Source organism: Lithobates pipiens, unplaced genomic scaffold (assembly GCF_037356315.1).
Source record: "Lithobates pipiens isolate NorthernLeopardFrog02 unplaced genomic scaffold, aLitPip1_a1.2 Scaffold_16, whole genome shotgun sequence".
NCBI classification, from domain to species: domain Eukaryota; kingdom Metazoa; phylum Chordata; class Amphibia; order Anura; family Ranidae; genus Lithobates; species Lithobates pipiens.
Genome location: NW_027507748.1, coordinates 584,532,008 through 584,550,838, shown reverse-complemented (window position 1 = coordinate 584,550,838; position 18,831 = coordinate 584,532,008). Strand labels below are relative to the sequence as shown.

Genomic DNA, 18,831 nt, shown 5'->3' with positions numbered 1-18,831 from the left:
GGGGCTCTGATTTCAGAAAATATATAATGTTTGGGGATTACGTAATTTACTAGCAAAAAAAACAACAACAAAATAATTGCTTTTTTTTTGTATGTGAAAATTTTAAAATTCCCCCGGTAGGCAAGTGGTTAAAGTCATATTATTTCCCATAAACCTCAGCTTAAAGGCTGATGGGCTTTGTCTTGATGGCCAAACACAGTTTACATTTGACACCAGTTTGAGATGCTTTTTGGATTATTTAGAATTCAATGACAGACACATTTGACCTGTGACTGACCTGCATTAAGCCGTTTTTGCATCTGATAAACTTGTATGGGATAAGAAGCAGTTTTGACATGAACAAAAGCCTGTCGTCATAAGCCCTAAAACAAATGACAACCAAAACTTAATTAAAAACTTGTTGAATCATACTTTAATATCATGTCTTTTTTATTTTTTTATTTTCAGGTAATTGTGTGTCACAACCAATGGTTCCAACAACACACTATCACAGCAAACAGTTTATACATGCAAAGAGCATCTGTCACTGTTCAGTTCAGGAAAACAGAAATGAGCGTCCTGGGAGAACAGGTACATTACTTTGTTAATGAACTAATAGTGAAGAGCAATATATCAGATAATTATCGACAGTGTGTTCTAGAGGGAATAGTAGATAAAGAGCCAATCTCATATATTGACTGACTGTTTACACTGTGAATTACTGCAGATAACAGCAGATTCAAGAATAGTATCTGTGTTTATTGTGCTTTGTTTCCTCCAGGTTCATCACGGGATATGCTGGCTGGATTTCCCATCAAATAGCCATTCTAATGCGATGGAGGACATTATCAAACCCCAGTGTATAACACTGTGACCAGAGACAAGCTTTGTGCACATAATTCTTCTTACACTCATAGTGTTAAACTATTGGTGCGCACCAAGAACCCCATAGAACAGGACTCAATACAGGTTTGTTTTAAGGCTTTATTCCACAGAACTATGAGAAATAGGTTATTAGTAGCTAGACAGATGTGCAATTAATAAAATGGTCCCTTTAATATAAATTGCAAGTGAAGAACAATAGGCTATCAGACACAAACCTTCAATTTAGCTGATTGTTTCGTTCAAAATTAATTACCAATAAGTTATTTCTATGTAAAGCTCAACAGACGGCCCATGCTTTTTTTTTAAATAATTAATTCCAGGCTTTGAGATGATCCGGGTAGATGCAATAAAAACCCCAGAGGTTAGGTGGTTTAGTGGCTCCAAGTTTTCAGATTGAGCCTGTGGGACACTAGTTTCAATCTTTTCCTACAAGGCCTGCATTGTGACAGACAATAGAATTGAAAAATAACTACAACACGGTCAAGTTTGAGAAATTATGGCAAATATGGACTAGTCACCCTAGAGCTTCTACCTCACTCAAAAACATGAGCTGCAGTTCTTATTTCATATTTACCATAGTTATCGTCATATAACACGCATCCAAAGTTTAGGAGGGAATTTAAAAGAAAAAAACTTTTAGGAGTGAAGTTTAAGGAAAAAAACTTACATTTAAATGCCCATCAATGCAGCCTTATCAGTGTCATTTGCAGCCTTGCATTGCAGCCTTCCATTGCAGCCTTGTCAGGGGATTACAGCCTTGTCAGTGTTTTTGCCATTTTAAAAATGGCGCCGCCGAGATACAGAGCGGATGTCCTGTGTATCTCGGCGGTGCTCGTTCTCGGCCATTCTCTGCGGCTTTCGGGTATGTTCGGCCGCACTCGGCTATTTTTGGCCCTTCTCGCCTATTTTCGGCCACATTCGGCTGTTCTCGGTGGCTTTCGGAAAGACAGCAGGAAAATAATAATTAAAACGGAGAAAGAGTCTAAGGAGTCAATTAAGGCAGATTAGAGTAAAGTAAGGGTTAATAAGGGGTTAAAACAAAGAAACATTTAATTAAAAAAATTACCTGACATTAAAAGGTTGCTTTAAACTGACTTCATCTGCAGAGGGAAGTTTGTCCCTTCGATTTGTAGATGAAGAAACAATGTTTATTTTTAGCTTTCTGTTTCATTGGTTGAGCAATGTTGTTAATAAACATTGCCCGGCTGCTTTTATTTATTTTTTTGATAGCTCCAATTGCCGGGACTTTGCTTGCACTATAGCGGTTAACAGGGGGACCCCACTGACAGCTGGATGAGTAATCGGTTGTTAACTTCTTAACAACCAATAATTTACAGGATTTTTTTATTTTTTTAAATTTCATCCATCAATGGGGGAATCCCGCTGACAGCAGAAATAACCGAGACTGAAAGTTCGTTTTCAGGTATGAGAGCATTTGCACGAATACTGATACTCATTCAAATGCTTAGTATCGGCACTGATACCGATACCAGTGTCAGTGCAACCCTATATTTCATATATACTATAGATATATATAGAATCATTTTTAGTAGCTTTTTTTGTATGGTCACTTTATAATAACAGCTTGGATCCCCACTATCTTTAAACATTATTACAATTATTTTAATTTAATCAAACTGCATTTTAAGAGAAAAGATAACATTCAGAAATTTTGAGGAAATGTCATATACAGTACATTTATAAAGTATTCAGACCCCTTATTTAAATGTTGTTATGTTGCAGCCTGATACTACGGTTGTTTAAATAATATTTTTTTTTAACCACTTTAGCCCCAGAAAGTTTTACCCCCTTAATGACCAGGCCATTTTTTGCGATATGGCACTGCATTAATTTGACAATTGCATGGTTGTGCGATGCTGTACCCAAATCTCCTTTTTTCCCCACAAATAGAGGTTTATTTTGGTGGTATTTGATCACCTCTGTGTTTTTTTATTTTTTGTGCTATAAACAAAAAAAGCGTCAATTTAAAAAACAAAACTCTTTTTTACTTTCTGCTATAAAACATCTCCAATATAAAAAAAATTACAAAATTGAATTTCTTTATCAATTTAGGCCAATATGTATTCTGCTACATATTTTTAGTAAAAAAAATCCCAATAAGTGTATATAGATTGGTTTGTGCAAAAGTTAATGTGTCTACAAACTATGGGATTTTTTTAATGGCGTTTTTATTTATTTTTACTAGTAATGTCAGCGATCATCGATTTTTAGCAGGATTGCCACATTGGGGTGGACAAATCGGACACTTTTTTGGGGACCAGTGACATTATTACAGTGATCAGTGCTAAAAATATGCACTGTTGCTGTATTAATGGCACTGGCAACTGTAGTATCAGGCTGCAACATAACAAAATTAAAAAGAAAAGACTTTATGAATGCACTGTATTTTTAAGGTGAACCTCTTCTTTCTTTAGGCACAGTTGGTCTTACGGGGCATCCACAATACACGTGCAGGCTTTTAAGTGTCTTATAACAAGAACACGGAGTGGATATAAGGCAGCCCATACATTTTTTTTTTTTTGATCAACCAGTGGGTTGAACGGAAAAAAAACCTAAATCCAATTCCCCCATCCACACATTTGAGGTGGATGGGGAAATCCCCAATCCAGCTGGGAGCCTTCTCTACCACCAGACTATAAATGTTGTCGGCTCTGATAGTTTGGGAAAATACAGACAGGCTGATTTTACATAAGTCGATATATAGTGTACAACCAGCCTGCCCATACATGGACGCCGGTCCCTGCTGAACTGTATTAGAGTACAGAAAGTATTACCGCATTTGCCGGTGTATAAGGCGACCCGGCATATAAGACGACCCCCTAATCTTACAGGACAAAAACGCTTTTAAAACTGTACTTACCGTATAAGACGGCCCGGCTTTCGAGGCTTCCGAGGCTTCATATTTCTTCCTTCTTCCTGCATTTGCTGGAGCCAATCACGGCGAGCGATGTATTCTATTAATGAATACAAAGCCTGCTTGGATTGGCAGAGGCTGTAACATCATCAGCCCGTGCCGCTCTGACTCTCCAAGCCAATCAGAGCAGGCTACAGAGTAGCCTGCTCGGATTGGCAGAGGTAGTTACTCCAATCCGAGCAGGATTTGTATTCATTTGAATACATCGCTCACCAGGATTGGCTCAGCGGTATATACTGTATGTAGCCGAAGCTACATACAGTATTACCGAACACCCAGCCGGCATCCGAGGGGCTGACCCGGCGTATAAGACGACCCCTGCTTTTTGGCCAATTTTTTTACATGCAAAAGGTCGTCTTATACGCCGGAAAATACGGTACATGTAACTGTAAATTATGACAACTACAAGCTAGACATATGAAAACCACACAGAACATAATATCTGAACAGTCTCTAGATATATGCTTCAGAGACTGGTACTCTTTAGTTACTCTTTTTTTTAGTTAAGTTCAGTAGTATGAATATATTAATGTAATTCCTTATAATTAAGATATGCCTACACACAGATTTGACTTCTCTAGAAACTAGCAATTATGTTATCCTATGCAAATAAGTCAAAATAGCACAGATGGGAAAGCCCTAACTGTATTTACTGTGTAGTAAAATGTGATATGAAGATGATGACATAGCTTCTCCGTGACTTACAGTTCATTACATAGAGTCATTGCGTATATAAAATAAGTGGATATTGTCGCCATAAAGAAAGTGGGCACACAGAGCATGTAGAAAGTTGTAAAATCTCCAGGGAGAACATTGCTCACACAGAGCAATGGAACAGGTTCAGTTTAAGGCCCAGCACTGCTTCCTGCATATATTTACCTTACGTTTGTTCCATCATTGCTTGTTTCGTTTCTGGCTGTGAAGAGAAATGCCTGATACTTCTGGGTATGGCGACCATGTGATTCACTCCCCTTCTGTAAATGACCCAATGCTGACACGTGGGCAATACTCAGCCATGTGTAAACCCTTATTCGGAGCTTATCCAGGGCTTCTTCCCACTACCAGTGACAATCTGAGTGGCCAGATAGTGAAAGGAAGGTCAGTATTAAATGGAACTGGCTTTAAGACACCTTTCACACTGAGGCATTTTTCAGACGCTTTTGGGCTAAAAATACCTCTTGTAAAGCGACTGAAAAATGCCTGCCCTACAGCCCCAGTGTGAGAGCTGGAGTGAGTGCTTTCACACTGGGGCGATGCGCTTGCAGGACATTAGAAAAAGTCCTTCAAGCAGGGTCTTTGGGCCGCTCCTCCATCACCCCTGCCCATTAAAGTAAATGGGAACCATTGCCAAAGCATCTGCAACGCTCTTCGCCAGCAGAACTTTTCGGACGCTATTAACCCTTTCCTCGACCACTAGCAGGGGTTAAAAGCACTGCACTAGCCGTGTGAAAGGGGTCTATAGTGACTCTGTTGCCTTCCCTGTAGTGAGACAAAAGTATCAGCTAGGTACAACATTATGCCACATTACGAAGCAGTAGGGATGAGCTAAACACCCCCCGGTTCAGTTTGCACCATAACATAGTTACATAGTAGGTGAGGTTGAAAAGTCCATCAAGTCCAACCTACGTGTGATTATATGTCAGTATTACATTGTATATCCATGTATGTTGCAGTCGTTCAGGTGTTTAGCTAATAGTTTTTGAAACCATCGATGCTCCCCGCTAGGGATGAGTTTCGAGTTTGAGTCGAACCCTTGTTGCTCGTTCACCGAACAATTTGGGGTGTTCGCGGCAAATTCGAAAAGCCACGGAACACCCTGTAAAAGTCTATGGGAGAAATCTAAAGTGCTAATTTTAAAGGCTTATATGCAAGTTATTGTCATAAAAAGTGTTTGGGGACCTGGGTCCTGTCCCAGGGGACGTGTATCAATGCAAAATTTTTTTTTTTTTAAACTGAAGTTTTTTCGTTTTTTTCGGGAGCAGTAATTTTAATAATGCTTAAAGTGAAACAATAAAAGTGTAATATGCCTTTAAATTTCATACCTGGGGGATGTGTATAGTATGCCTGTAAAGGGGCGCATGTTTCCCGTGCTTAGAACTGTCCCTGCACAAAGTGTCATTTCTGCAGGAAAAAAGTCATTTAAAATCACTCGCGGCTATAATGAATTGTTGGCTCCCCGTAATACAGAGAACAGTCATTGAAAGTCATTGATAAAAAAAAAAAAAAAAAAATGTGGGGTTCCCCCAAATTCAATTACCAGGCCCTTCAGATCTGGTATGGATATTAAGGAGAACCCCGTGTCAAATTTAAAAAAAAATGACGTGGGGTTCCCCCCAAATATTCATAGGGTCTGGTATGGATTTTAAGGGGAACTCCACGCCAAATAAATAAAAAAAAATGGTGTGGAGTTCCCCCTAAAAATCCATACCAGACCCTTTATACTAGCGCCCCCCCTCCTGAACCGTACCAGGCCACATGCCCTCAACATTGGGAGGATGCTTTGGGGTCCCCCCCAAAGCACCTTGTCCCCATGTTGATAAGGACAAGGGCCTCATCCCCACATCCCTGGCCGGTGGTTGTGGGGGTCTGCGGGTGGGGGGCTTATCAGAATCTGGAAGCCCCCTTTAACAAGGGGACCCCCAGATCCGGACCCCCTGTTTGAAATGGTAAGGGGGTACAAAAGTACCCCTACCATTTCACAAAGAAAGTGTAAAAAATAGTTTAAAAAGACACACACCGTTGCAAACGTCCTTTATTAAAAATAAAAAAAAGATTCCAGCGATGGTAATCCACTCTTGCTATCCAGCGACGGATGATCATCTCTCCGGGGTCCAGCGATGGCTGATCTGATCCAGCGACAGGTGATCTCTCCCTCCAGCACAGCGCATCCATCCTCTGTCTCCACCAGCGGAGACACTCATCTCGGCAGCCTGACACTTCTTATATGAGGAGGGCAGGGTCATCCGTCACCTGACCCCACCCCCTCTGACGCAAGGGGAAAGCCCGGCTTCCCCAATGATGTGCGGGTGACCCCGTCCCCCCTCTGATGTAATGGAAACCTGCGTTTTTTTATGTAATTTTTATTTTTTTTAATTGACACGGGTTCCCCTTAATATCCATACCAGACCTGAAGGGCCTGGTAATTGAATTTGGGGGAACCCCACGCTTTTTATTTTTATCAATGACTTTCAATGACTGTTCTCTGTATTATGGGGAGCCGACAATTCATTATAGCCGCAAGTGATTTTAAATGACTGTTTTTCCTGACACTTTGTGCAGGGACAGTTCTAAGCACGGGAAACATGTGACCCTTTACAGGCATACTATTCACACCCCCCAGGTATGAAATTTAAAAGAATATTACACTTTTATTATTTTGCTTTAAGCATTATTAAAATCACTGCTGCCGAAAAAACATCAGTTTTTAAAACTTTTTTTTGCATTGATACATGTCCCCTGGGGCCGGACCCAGGTCCCCAAACACTTTTTATGACAATAACTTGCATATTAGCCTTTAAAATTAGCACTTTTGATTTTGAACGTTCGAGTCCCATAGACTCGAATAAGGTTCTAAAGTTCACACAAAGTTTAGGTCTGTTCGCAGGTTCTGGTGCTTCTGCCCACTGAAACCACCGCCTGTGGAAGGGAATTCTACATCCCTGCCGCTCTTACAGTAAAGAACCCTCTACGCAGTTTAAGGTTAAACCTCTTTTCTTCAAATTTTAGTGAGTGTCTTTGTCATATTAAACTCCCTTCCGTGAAAAAGTTTTATCCCTATTGTGGGGTCACTAGTATGGTATTTGTAAACTGAAATCATATCCCCCTTTCAAGCGTCTCTTTTCCAGAGAGAATACGTTCAGTGTTCGCAACCTTTCCTCATAACTAATATCCTCCAGACCCTTTATCAGCTTTGCCCTTTTTTGTACTCGCTCCATTTCCAGTACATCCTTCCCGAGGACTGGTGCCCAGAACTGGACAGTATACTCCAAAGTCTTGCAGACTTTGTCCTCGGAACAGGAACTTGTGTAGCGACACTTTTGCAGCGGATCCGCTGTCTCAATCTACACCGACAGGCAGGTGACCAGAGAGGTGCTAGAAAGAATGTCCGACAGTGAACAGAGCTAGGCCCCTCAGGCCACGGGTTGGAAGTACGACTCTGCGTGGTAGGCCACGATCTCTCTCTCTCTCTGTGGGACAGAGAGGTCCATCTTTCGCCAGGGCCATGAGGAAGAGAGCATCCGTGTGGGCCTGGGTTGCTTTTATAGCTACTCCCAGCAATCAGATGGCAACAAAGAACTCTGGGATATGTAGTCCTGGCACACAATCGTGCAAAACAATTATCTGACGGGGGAATTATTCGTCCCCCAATGCTTGTATTGGGCACATAAATATGATGTCATTGGATACATTGAGCAATAAAGGGACAGGCAATACCCAACATTACTAGAAAGTACAGTGCTTTATGTTTTTAGTCCATACTGCTACATCCTCCTCCACTTGAAAGTCTTTCATCCCTAAAGACAGAGCACAACCTGGAATCACTTTACTGCATTGTAGACGCTAAACAATTAACTAACTAGAATTTGCAACAGCTAATAACTGACTTAGTGAGGGGTCCTCTGATAAATTATATACATCAACAGGAGAAGAGGTCATATTAAGTTTATGACCGGCCAATATTAAATTAGTGTCCCACCCAGTAGTGTCAGGGGGTGGATCAAGGTCATCTTTTACTAAAGACTCGGTAAGGGAGGCAAGTGCTTGACCTTTGATGTTGAGTAGTAGGTATAACTTTATCTGAATTTTCTCCAAGAGTGTCATAGGTCAATCTTTTTGGGGGACATATCTTTTGTCTCAACCGAGAATGTATGTCTTCCAGTGACTCGGATCCCTGTTCTGCTTCCCAAAAACTGCATCCAGCTTCCTGTTCAAGTTCTATTTTGGTCTCTGGTTCTACTTCAGGCTCTGACCCTGGCTCTGGGACTCTCTCTCTGTTGTATTAGTAGGAGGGATGAGAATATCAGCTGTATCAGATACTTCACTGGATTCTAGCTTTACTTTCCCTTAGTCAACTGAGACAGTTCTTGGCTGCGTGCTTGGGTCAAATTGCAGCAGTGCTTTGGTACTCCCGCAGGGCTGACTCCTGCTGCTTCAGCCCCTATGGCTGCCCTGTGCTTAAATTCCACTCCCTGACACACAGCCTGTACTCCTTCGGGAGGTAAATTAATACAACTCTTCTGGGTGAAGTGAGGTCTTCAGGAAAGAGCATCAGCGTCTCTATTTCCCACTCCCAGTCGATATTTAAAACTGAATTAGAACTCGGACAGAGCAGCTAACCACTGATGCCCAGTGGCGTCTAGTTTGGCAGTGGATAGCAAATAAGTTAGGGGGTTGTTATCAGTCTTCACCACAAAGGTGGCTCCGTACAGATAGTCCTGTAGTTTATCCACTACTGTCCACTTTAGGGCCCAGAACTCCAACTTGTGCACAGGATAGTTCTTCTGGGGGGGGGGGGGGAGGGAGGGGGGGAGGCTGCGACTCACTTAGGCCACTGGACGCAGTCTCCCCTTTGACTCCTGGTACAACACTCCCCCAATACCATCTCTACTGGCATCCACCATGCAATTCGTATGGCATTGAGGGATCAGCGTAGGCCAGCACTGGGGCTTCCACCAGGCCCAACTTCAACAGCTCGAATGACCTCACACTTCAATGTCCATTGTTCTTGGATAGATTCGAGGCCTTCTGGGTTTTCTGCTGTTCTCCTTCCGTTTGCTTCTGCAACATCTAATTTAACAGCCTAGCAATCTGTGAGAAGTTCTTCACAAATCGTCTTTAGTAGGAGCAAAAGCCCAAGAATGACCTCAATTCGGTCACAGTAGTTGGACAAGGCCAAAAAGTGACCACTTCCAGCTTTTGGGGGGATAGTGGCTATCCCTACGGCAGATACCATGTGTCCCAGGTATGTGACTGAAGTCTGACAGAATTGGCACTTCTCTAACGACAGATTCAATCCCTCATCATGTAATCGCTGGAAAACTTTTTCCAAACAGGACTCATGCTCTTCCAATGTTCGGCCAAACATGATGATGTCTTCTAAGTAAACGAATACTTCTACCAAGTTCATATCAACGTGTTCTCCATCAGTCGCTGGAAAGTGGCAGGGGCTCCAGTTAATCTGTGGCATTCATTTAAACTCAAAGAACCCCAGTGGGCTAATGAAATCCGTCTTCTCTCGGTCTTCTGGGTGCATTGGAATCTGGTAGTATACACTCTTTAGATCGAGCACACTGAACCATTTTGCCCCTGATAAGTATTGTAAGGCTTCTTCTATGCGAGGAGTCGAGTATTGATTGGGGATAGTCCTTCTATTCACAGTTCAATAATCAATACACACCAGGAGGGACCCATTCTTCTTCCTCACCACCACAATTTGGGATGCATAAGGGCTTCTAGACTCTGTAATGACTCCTGACTTCTTTAATTTATCCCACTGTGTGGATGCCCAGGCGCCGTTGCTTTTAGAGGTAATGGCAGAGAACTCGCTGCCATACCCACACATCTGGTCGCCCGCTCATCCTCTCCGCAACTTCACAACCCCCCCCATTGCTGCTGACAAGAGAAAGTCAGTCGACAGGCAAACAGTGTAAAGGGGGAGGAGCTTTCTGCTGATTTCTAATCCTTTCTAATATTGTTTGCCATGTATCCTCTAAAATATCCCCTATATCGAGCTCCCACCCTCTTCTGCCCGGACTGGCCATATAGAAATTAGATCAAGCCTTTTTTTTCAGTCATTTGTGCTAATAAAGTTATAAGTGCCATTGGTTTTATTGCTTTCTTTCCTCCTTTAAACTGAGATTGGACCGCATGTCATAGTTGTAAGTATTTAAAAAAACTATGATGGGGTAAATGAAAAGATTGTTGCAAATCCTGAAAGGAGCATAGTACATTATATGAGTACAACTGTGATATATATTGGAGCCCCTTAGTGTGCCAGCTGTCAAATCCCTCCAGTTTACCTAGTTCTTTATATTGCCTATTCCCCCAAAGTGAGGAATACTCAGAGGTACCTTCAAATTTCATTATACTCCTCTTTTCTTTCCAAACTCTATTCATGAGTGACATTGTTGGGCTCTTACAGGTATAAACAAAGGCTGCAGATTCCAACTGGGCCAAGAGGTTATAATAAGAACTGTTACTTAAAGAGGAGGGCCGGTTATACAAAAAAAAAAAAAAAAAAAGTCAGCAGCTGCAAACACTGCAGCTGCTGACTTAATCAACACACTCACCTGTCCAGGGCGCCCGCGATGTCGGCCGCCCGAGGCCGACCCGTCCCTCGGGTCCCGGCGCCGCCATTCCTTGTAAGGGAAACAGGCAGTGGAGTCTTACAGCTTCACTGCCGTTTCCTACTGCGCATGCGCGAGTCCCGCAGCTACTGCGCATGCGCGAGTCCCGCAGCGCTTTCTGAATGGGACGCGCTGTGTTCTGGAACACACAGTTCCCAGAACACAGCGCGACCCATTACACCCAGAAGACGCAGCGACGAAGACAGAAGACAGAAGATCTCCGCGGAGGAGGAAGAGGAAGATTAGGAGAAAATGCCTAGCAACAGGCATTTCTGGTAAGTAAAAAAAAATATTTTTTTTCATTTTTTTTTTTTTATATTTTTTGTAATTTTTAATATTTTTTTTGTTTTCAGGGTGGCCCTCCACTTTAACAGTAGGGCCTGTATAGGGTCCTCCCACTTCACAACACCCCAGCCTGCAAAATGCTGAAGCTGGGAGGCTATAAAGTCTGGGATGAGGTATCGCCAATCCACCCCCATCCCTTTCTCTCTGGAGGATTGATAGCCTAATGGTTAATGGATTTTTTTCCCTTCCATAGTAAGCTTCGGAAGATTGATTCTATTTTTTTGAACCATTTGAGAGGTATCCATATCGGTGAGTTGTGAAAAATATATAGTAGTTGAGGGGCCCATATCATTTTTATAATATTTGCTGGACCCACCACCGATAATGGCAGCTTAGTCCATGCCATGCTCTTAAGTTGAAATTTTGTAAGAATAGGGGATAAATTATCTATCAAAGAATTTTCTACCTTAGAATGTATCATTATTCCCAAATATTTAAATGATGAAACAATTTTAACCTGAGGAGCCTCTCTTAACATGGACAAACTAGGGTTATCTAAAGGGAGCAAGACAGATTTATCCCAATTAATGACATATCCAGAAAGCAAACCAAAATTTTGTATGAGTGCCATTAAAGATCTTAAGGATTTATCTGTATCCCCGAGAAAGAGCAGAGCGTTGTCTGCATATAGTGAGATTTTTTCATTCCTCGTTCCTCTAATAAATCCACAAATAGATTCTGATTGTTGAATGGCTTCAGCCAGGGGTTCAATGGCCATTGCAAATAACAGAGGAGACAGGGGACATCCCTGTATAGTTCCTCTGTATAATGAAAAAAATTCAGTTACCATACCATTTATTTGCATACAGGCCCTTGGGGCAGAATATAGCATTTTAATCCACTGTATAAATCTTTCCCCAAGGCCAAATGCACCCATCACATCCCACAGGTATGCCCACTTGATGCTGTTGAAAGCTTTTGCAGCGTTGAGAGACAAAATCGCTCTCCTCCCAGGGTTATCCGATGGTAGTTTAGTATATTTAAATATAGCCTCCTCAGGTTAATTGCTGTAGATCTTGTAGGGATAAAGCCACACTGACCTTGATGAATCAATCCCTGCATGTGTTTATTTAATCTTGTGGCCAGGACCCTGGCTTGAATCTTAGTGTCCGAGTTCAAAAATGATATCGGGCGGAAAGATTCTGGAGCCAGAGAGTCCTTCATAGAGTCTGGAAGCTTAAATGATTCTAGGGCTTGGTTGAGAACCTTCAATAGTTCTGTAAGCAAAACCTCCCCATGATGTTTATATACTTCTGAAGGTAGGCCATCAGTACCCAGCGCCTTATTATTTGGGCTTTCTGATACTGCCCTGACCAGTTCCTCTAAGGTCAGGGGAGCATCAAGTTCCTCTTTAGAAATTACTAACAAAGAGGGGAGTTTTAGTGGCTCTAAAAATTCTTTAAGTCTTGTCTTGGAAAATGTAATTTTATTTTGATATAGGTTACTATAGAAAGAAACAAAAGTTCATAGGATTTCATTCTGATCTTGAGAAATCTCTCCCCCTGCTGTACGAACAGCTGAAATAAATTTAGTATTTTCCTGAGACTTTGCAATTACAGATAGCATTCTACCCGATTTTTCACCCTCCTCAAAACTTCGACATCTGGACAAAAAGCCAGACCACGCAGCCTTGTTCATAGAGACCTGTCTGTATAATGATTGTGCATCTTTTCAAGCCCATGATTAGTGATAGTGGGGTCCAGAAAATACTGAGCTTATTTCTGCTGTGCCTCAGCTGCTATCAGGGATTCCCATTCCCGGGTAGTACACCAATGTTTTTAGGGGTGAAAAAACGCCTGGAAGATCCGGTAAGACTGTTCCAGGGTTCAAGGGCTTGGGAAATAAATTGCAAGACTGTTGATACAGATAATGACACTGTGGGCTCAGGACCTGGAGACCGGGCAAATAGGTCAGGAAGGTCCCTGAGGCTGTTTAGAAGATTGGGTACAGAACCCATAAAATGTTACTGTTGCCATATATTAGGTCATATTGCTGTTAACTGTTCCCGTATACGATGAACCAATGCAATGTGATAATGCTTATTTAAAAAAATGCATGTATCTTTTTGCACAGATGGCATCATGTCAGTGACCCATGTAAAAACAAATGTGTGCAATTTCAGTTGATGGAAAGACATCCATTGCTCTGCTAGACTGGTCGTGTTGTTTCAATACTCAAAGATGATTTTGTAAATCCTGCAAAGTTACACTCTAGCACTATTGGGGTTATTTGCATGCATGGTGACACGTGACTACCAGACTGCTATGGTTGAGATTAATACCTCTTGGTCACTGTGATACATTCAGTGGGAGTGGTACCCTCGCTGCTTCATGAAGCTATAGTGGGGAGAGATTTTCCACATTTTTGAAGTTTGTGGGAAAACAAAAGGAGTCAGGAGGATAGAGTTCCCCTTGAAAGGGAAACTGTAGGTGTGTCCAAGGAAGGGGTAGATCCTTTTCCTTTTTCTGTAATGGCTGGGAGCAGGAGTAGCTGGAATCCAACCCCCTTCTTGGGGATAATAAGCAAATTTCTCTGACTCTAATAATGAGAGTGGACAGAATGCGGTGCCTGATTTAGAAGTCCGAAAAGATAATTTTTGTATGGAACAACTGAGACACTTCACACCCAATAAAATAAAATCAATAGATGGTGCTGCTCTCTAAGTGACAGCAAACAATTAGATATGTAAACAATATAAAGTGCTAGCTGCTTAAATAAAATAAATAAAAGAACTCCAAAATAGTGTAAGTGGCAAAAATGACAATAAAATAAAGAAAGAATCCAGGTGAATAGATGTCCTTGATCACATAAATATAAAAACACGGGTAAAATGAAGTGTTGGTGTCAAAAGTGACAATGCAAAGGTTCCAAGTGAACAAATGTCCTCAAACAAATAAATAGATGATAAACAAGGTGAGGTAGTAAAGTGCTGGACTCCAAATAACACTATGTGTAAGTGAAGTAATGTGAACAATGAATTCTCTCTTCAGTGCAATAACACCTCTGTGTGCAGTGGCCTCTTACCTTACCACTGTAAGGTAACAGCATATATATGTAGACAATAGAAATCTAGGAATCCAGGGTCCTGCAGTGAGTCACACTAAGGGCTTCATGTAACTGGTAGTGACATGGATATCATCTAGGGAGCCTTGAATTCTGATAGGTGGTTCTCATTATAATGGTATAAACCTCCTTTGTGCAAATCAACAACGATGGAAATCCTCCCAAGTAGATGTATATGTGATATGTAAAAAGAAAAGGGGCCCCAAATCGTGTAGTACGTAAAAACTAGGAAATTTTATTACAACCAATAAAGTACTCACATTAAAAGCAAGGGTACAAGCTAAACACCATGAGTGGTGAGCTTGCAACCTGACATCACTTCTTGTGCCTGTCTGTTCCGATGGGTAGCGTCACGATCACTTGACTTCATCAGGGAAAAAAGACTGACACTAGAAGGGTCCTTAAATAGGCTTAGTATTACATTAAACGAGTGGCCATTTTTTAATAGTCCTATAATGAAAAAGTGGTGCAGCAGCCATTTTCCACTGGATACTTGTAATGGTCTACAACCGAGGCCATTATCTTGTAGTACACTATTAGAAAACATAGCGGTGGCCATTTTCTGACTGATCTTAAGGCAAAGTAACTGACTGAAAATAGTGGAGAACATATAATCTGAACCTTAAGCTCAATGTAGAATAGGGATGACGGTCTAATGCTATAAACTGCTGAAATATTGAAGAAGCACGTCACAGACAACTGGGTACCAATAGGCTAATATTAAACCATATATCCCTCTGGAGATACAGATAGTAGTAAACAAAGGTGTAATGGGGACACCGAAAATTATGTCAGGAATACACTATATAGCTAACCTGATAAAACGCTAAAAACAATCAACACAGAGAATAATCACAAGGTCGGTAGGTAAAACTACAGGACTGTAGACTCTGATATTTAAAAACACATAAAATGGAAAATAAAATGGTGCAAAGAGAGCTGCGATATAGAGGAAGCAAAGGTGTCATAAAAAAATAAATAAATCAATCATATATCAAGGGCTATCTAAATGACACAGAGGAATTGGTATCAAGGTGAATAGATAAAGCTAAAGAAATTACTGTCTCTAAAAATTTTCTGCAGATTTTTTCCTTCAGATTTACCAAAACCATATAATATGAGGTTAAACCTTAGGAGTTTCAATTTGTATGCAATCAGGCAGGCCCTTGCACTACATGGTTTTGGTAAATCTGAAGACAATAATCAGCAGAAAATCTGATAGCGTGTTTGGGGCTTTAAGGTCAAATTCAATGTTCAATCCCTGAGGTGCAAAAGTATCCAATCTAAAAATCCATTTGGATTCAAGCTGGTTGAGGGTCCTCACTTTGTGGCTACCCAGCCAATGTTTTTTGTATGGTTCTATCCCCTAGAACCTCAGATGGGTAGTATCTTTATTGTGGCATATAGCAAAATGTTTCAAAACACTAGGTTTATCAAATCCTTTGAGGATGTTCTGCACATGTTCTTTGATGCGTACTTTAAGGGGTCTTTTGGTGCGTCCAATAAAGCCCAAAAGCATAAACTGCCCCCTCTGTACAGCCTATGAAGTCTTTCACATCATAGGTGTTTCCTGTAGTGGTGGATGTGAAGTTACATTTCTTTTCATTCGGGTGTTTTGTTTTGGTACATGCAAAACAGCATTTGCCAGGGAAGAAGCCTTTTCCCGTATAGAACGTCGGTCCCCTCAACGGTGGATCCAGGATACTTTTAACGATCTTGTCGCGTATTGTGTGAGCGCTTTACGAATTTAGAGTTTGTCTGTAGCAACTCTTGAAGATGTCTATCTGTTAAAAGTACATGCCAATGGCGTTTTATGATTTGTTAGATTTATTTTTATATTTAACATTGTAGTCAAGAATAACTGGTGCTCTGTCTACCCTGAACTCATGTTTCTTTTTATCTTTGATTAGTTTGTCGCAGTTAATTTCTGCTACTTCTGATATTTTTTCTATTACATATTGGCTAGCATAGCCTTTCTTGATAAATCTGTGACCAACTTTATCAGCTTGGCCTAGGAAGTCGTTTTTGTGAGTACAATTTTGTCTTAGGTGCATCAGTTGGCCTTTAGGGATATGGTAAAGCCAATTTCGATGATGGTAACTCTTCAATGACAGATAGCTATTCTTATCCACGTTTTAAAAACGTTTTTCTGAAATTAGATTACATTCTTGTATAATTTCTAGATCCAAAAAGGATATGGTCTTCTTACTAATATCCCAAGTTAGTCTGATGTTTCTATCTTTGTTATTGAGTCTTTCCAGGAAGTATACCAACTGATTCTGTTTGCCTTTCCATGAAATGAAGATGTCATTGATATATCTTTTAAAGATGACAAGTTCTGTTGGTATATTTGTGAAGACTGTTTCATCTTCCCATTGGGCCAAGAACAGGCCTTACGCTGGGTGCAAATTTTGCTCCCATAGCGACTCATGTTTTTGGGTGATAATAATTACGGTTGTACCAGAAGTAGCCGTTCTTCAAACAAAAATCAAGACATTTGATAAGATACTTTCTCAGGATGCAGGGTAGTGTAGTGTGTGTTCTTAGGCCCCATTTTGTAGCTTTGCATGCATGGTGGTAAAGTATTATGGTATACAGTGAAGAAACATCCGCTGTGACCATAATCCAGGGGCCTTCCTCATTAGATATCCCTTCTAGAAGTTGAACCATTTGCTTGGTGTCTCTTAGGTAAGCTCTTGTGTTTTGTAAGCCTGGCTGTAGATAATTGTCTATATACTAAGGATGAGCTCCAGTGTGTTTGCACACGCCACGTACAGAGCCCGCCAGGAAGTCTGCACTGCGTTGCGCTAATCACAGCCAGTGAGACATTGTCCCGATGCACTGCTGCAGAGATCGGATGTGATTAGCACAGCGCAGTGCCGACTTCCCCACGGGCTCTGTACGTGGGCTGTGTGAACACGCCAGAGCTCATCCTTTAATACTGACCAATTCTAGCGGTAAGGGTATCTATCCCATTCACTATCGGTCTAGGAGGTGGATTAATCTCATCTTTGCGGATCTTTGGTAGAGAGTATATAATGTATAGTATGTATATATAATGTACCATATTTGTCAGTGTATAAAGCGACCCAGCATATAAGACGACCCCCTAATCTTACAGGACAAAAACGCCTTTAAAACTGTACTTACCGTGTAAGACGACCCGGCTTCCGAGGCTTCATATTTCTTCCTTCTTCCTGCTTTTGCTAGAGCCAATCACGGCAAGCGATGTATTCTATTAATGAATACAAATCCTGCTTGGATTGGCAGAAGCTGTAACATCATCAGCCCGCGCCTCTCTGACTCTCAAAGACAATCTGAGCAGGCTATTGGCAGAGGTTGTTACTCTAATCCGAGCAGGCTCTGTATTCATTTGAATACATTGCTCACCAGGATTGGCTCAGCGGTATATACTGTATGTAGCCGAAGTTACAATACAGTATTACCAAACACCAAGCAGGCATCCGAGGGGCTGACCCGGCGTATAAGACGATCCCTGCTTTTTGGCCCTTTTTTTTACATGTAAAAGGTCATCTCATATGCCGGAAAATACGGTATGTATATAGTGTGCGACAAGATTCAGGTATTAGAAATTTTGCCTCTTTTTTATTTAGTATATTCCTTTTTAATCCTAAATGTACATCTTGTTTGAGTTCCTTCCCGCATTTAAACATAGGGTTGTTGGGTAATCGGCTATATGTACTTTCATCCTCTAGGAGTTTAAGCATATTCTCATTGTACTGTTCTTTAGAGAGGATCACTAGTCCCCCTCATTTATCCGCTGGTCGGATTATGACATCTTTCCTTTTCATGAGTTTCCTAATGCCACTTTTCATATAGTTAGGTTCTTACTTATTCTTTATCTTCCAATCCTTCAAATCTTGAAAAACTACTTTATTAACCACTTTAGCCGCGGACCAATTTTCAGCCTAAAGACCAGAGGTCTTTTTACAATTTCGCACTGCACTGCTTTAACTGGTAATTGCGCGGTCAAGCAATGTTGTACCCAGACGAAATTTGCATCCTTTTCTTCCCACAAATAGAGCTTTCTTTTGATGGTATTTGATTGCCTCTGCGATTTTTATTTTTGCGATATAAATGGAAAAAGACCGAAAATTTTGAGAAAAATATATATTTTCTACTTTTTGTTATAAGAAAAATCGAATAAACTCAATTTTAGTCATACATTTAGGGCAAAATTTATTCAGCCACATGTCTTTAGTAAAAAAAAATGTCAATAAGCATATATTTATTGGTTTGCGCAAAAGTTATAGCGTC

The 18,831-nt window shown here is 41.0% G+C and overlaps 1 long non-coding RNA gene across 1 annotated transcript in view; it reads left to right on the top strand.

The window, feature by feature from the left end:
* LOC143983771 (uncharacterized) overlaps nucleotides 1-18,831 on the top strand; it is a 66,892-nt gene that overhangs the window by 17,001 nt on the left and 31,060 nt on the right. The window contains exons 2-3 of the long non-coding RNA XR_013274678.1: nucleotides 448-570; nucleotides 761-948. This is a non-coding gene — a long non-coding RNA (uncharacterized LOC143983771). The remainder of the gene's footprint in view (nucleotides 1-447; nucleotides 571-760; nucleotides 949-18,831) is intronic.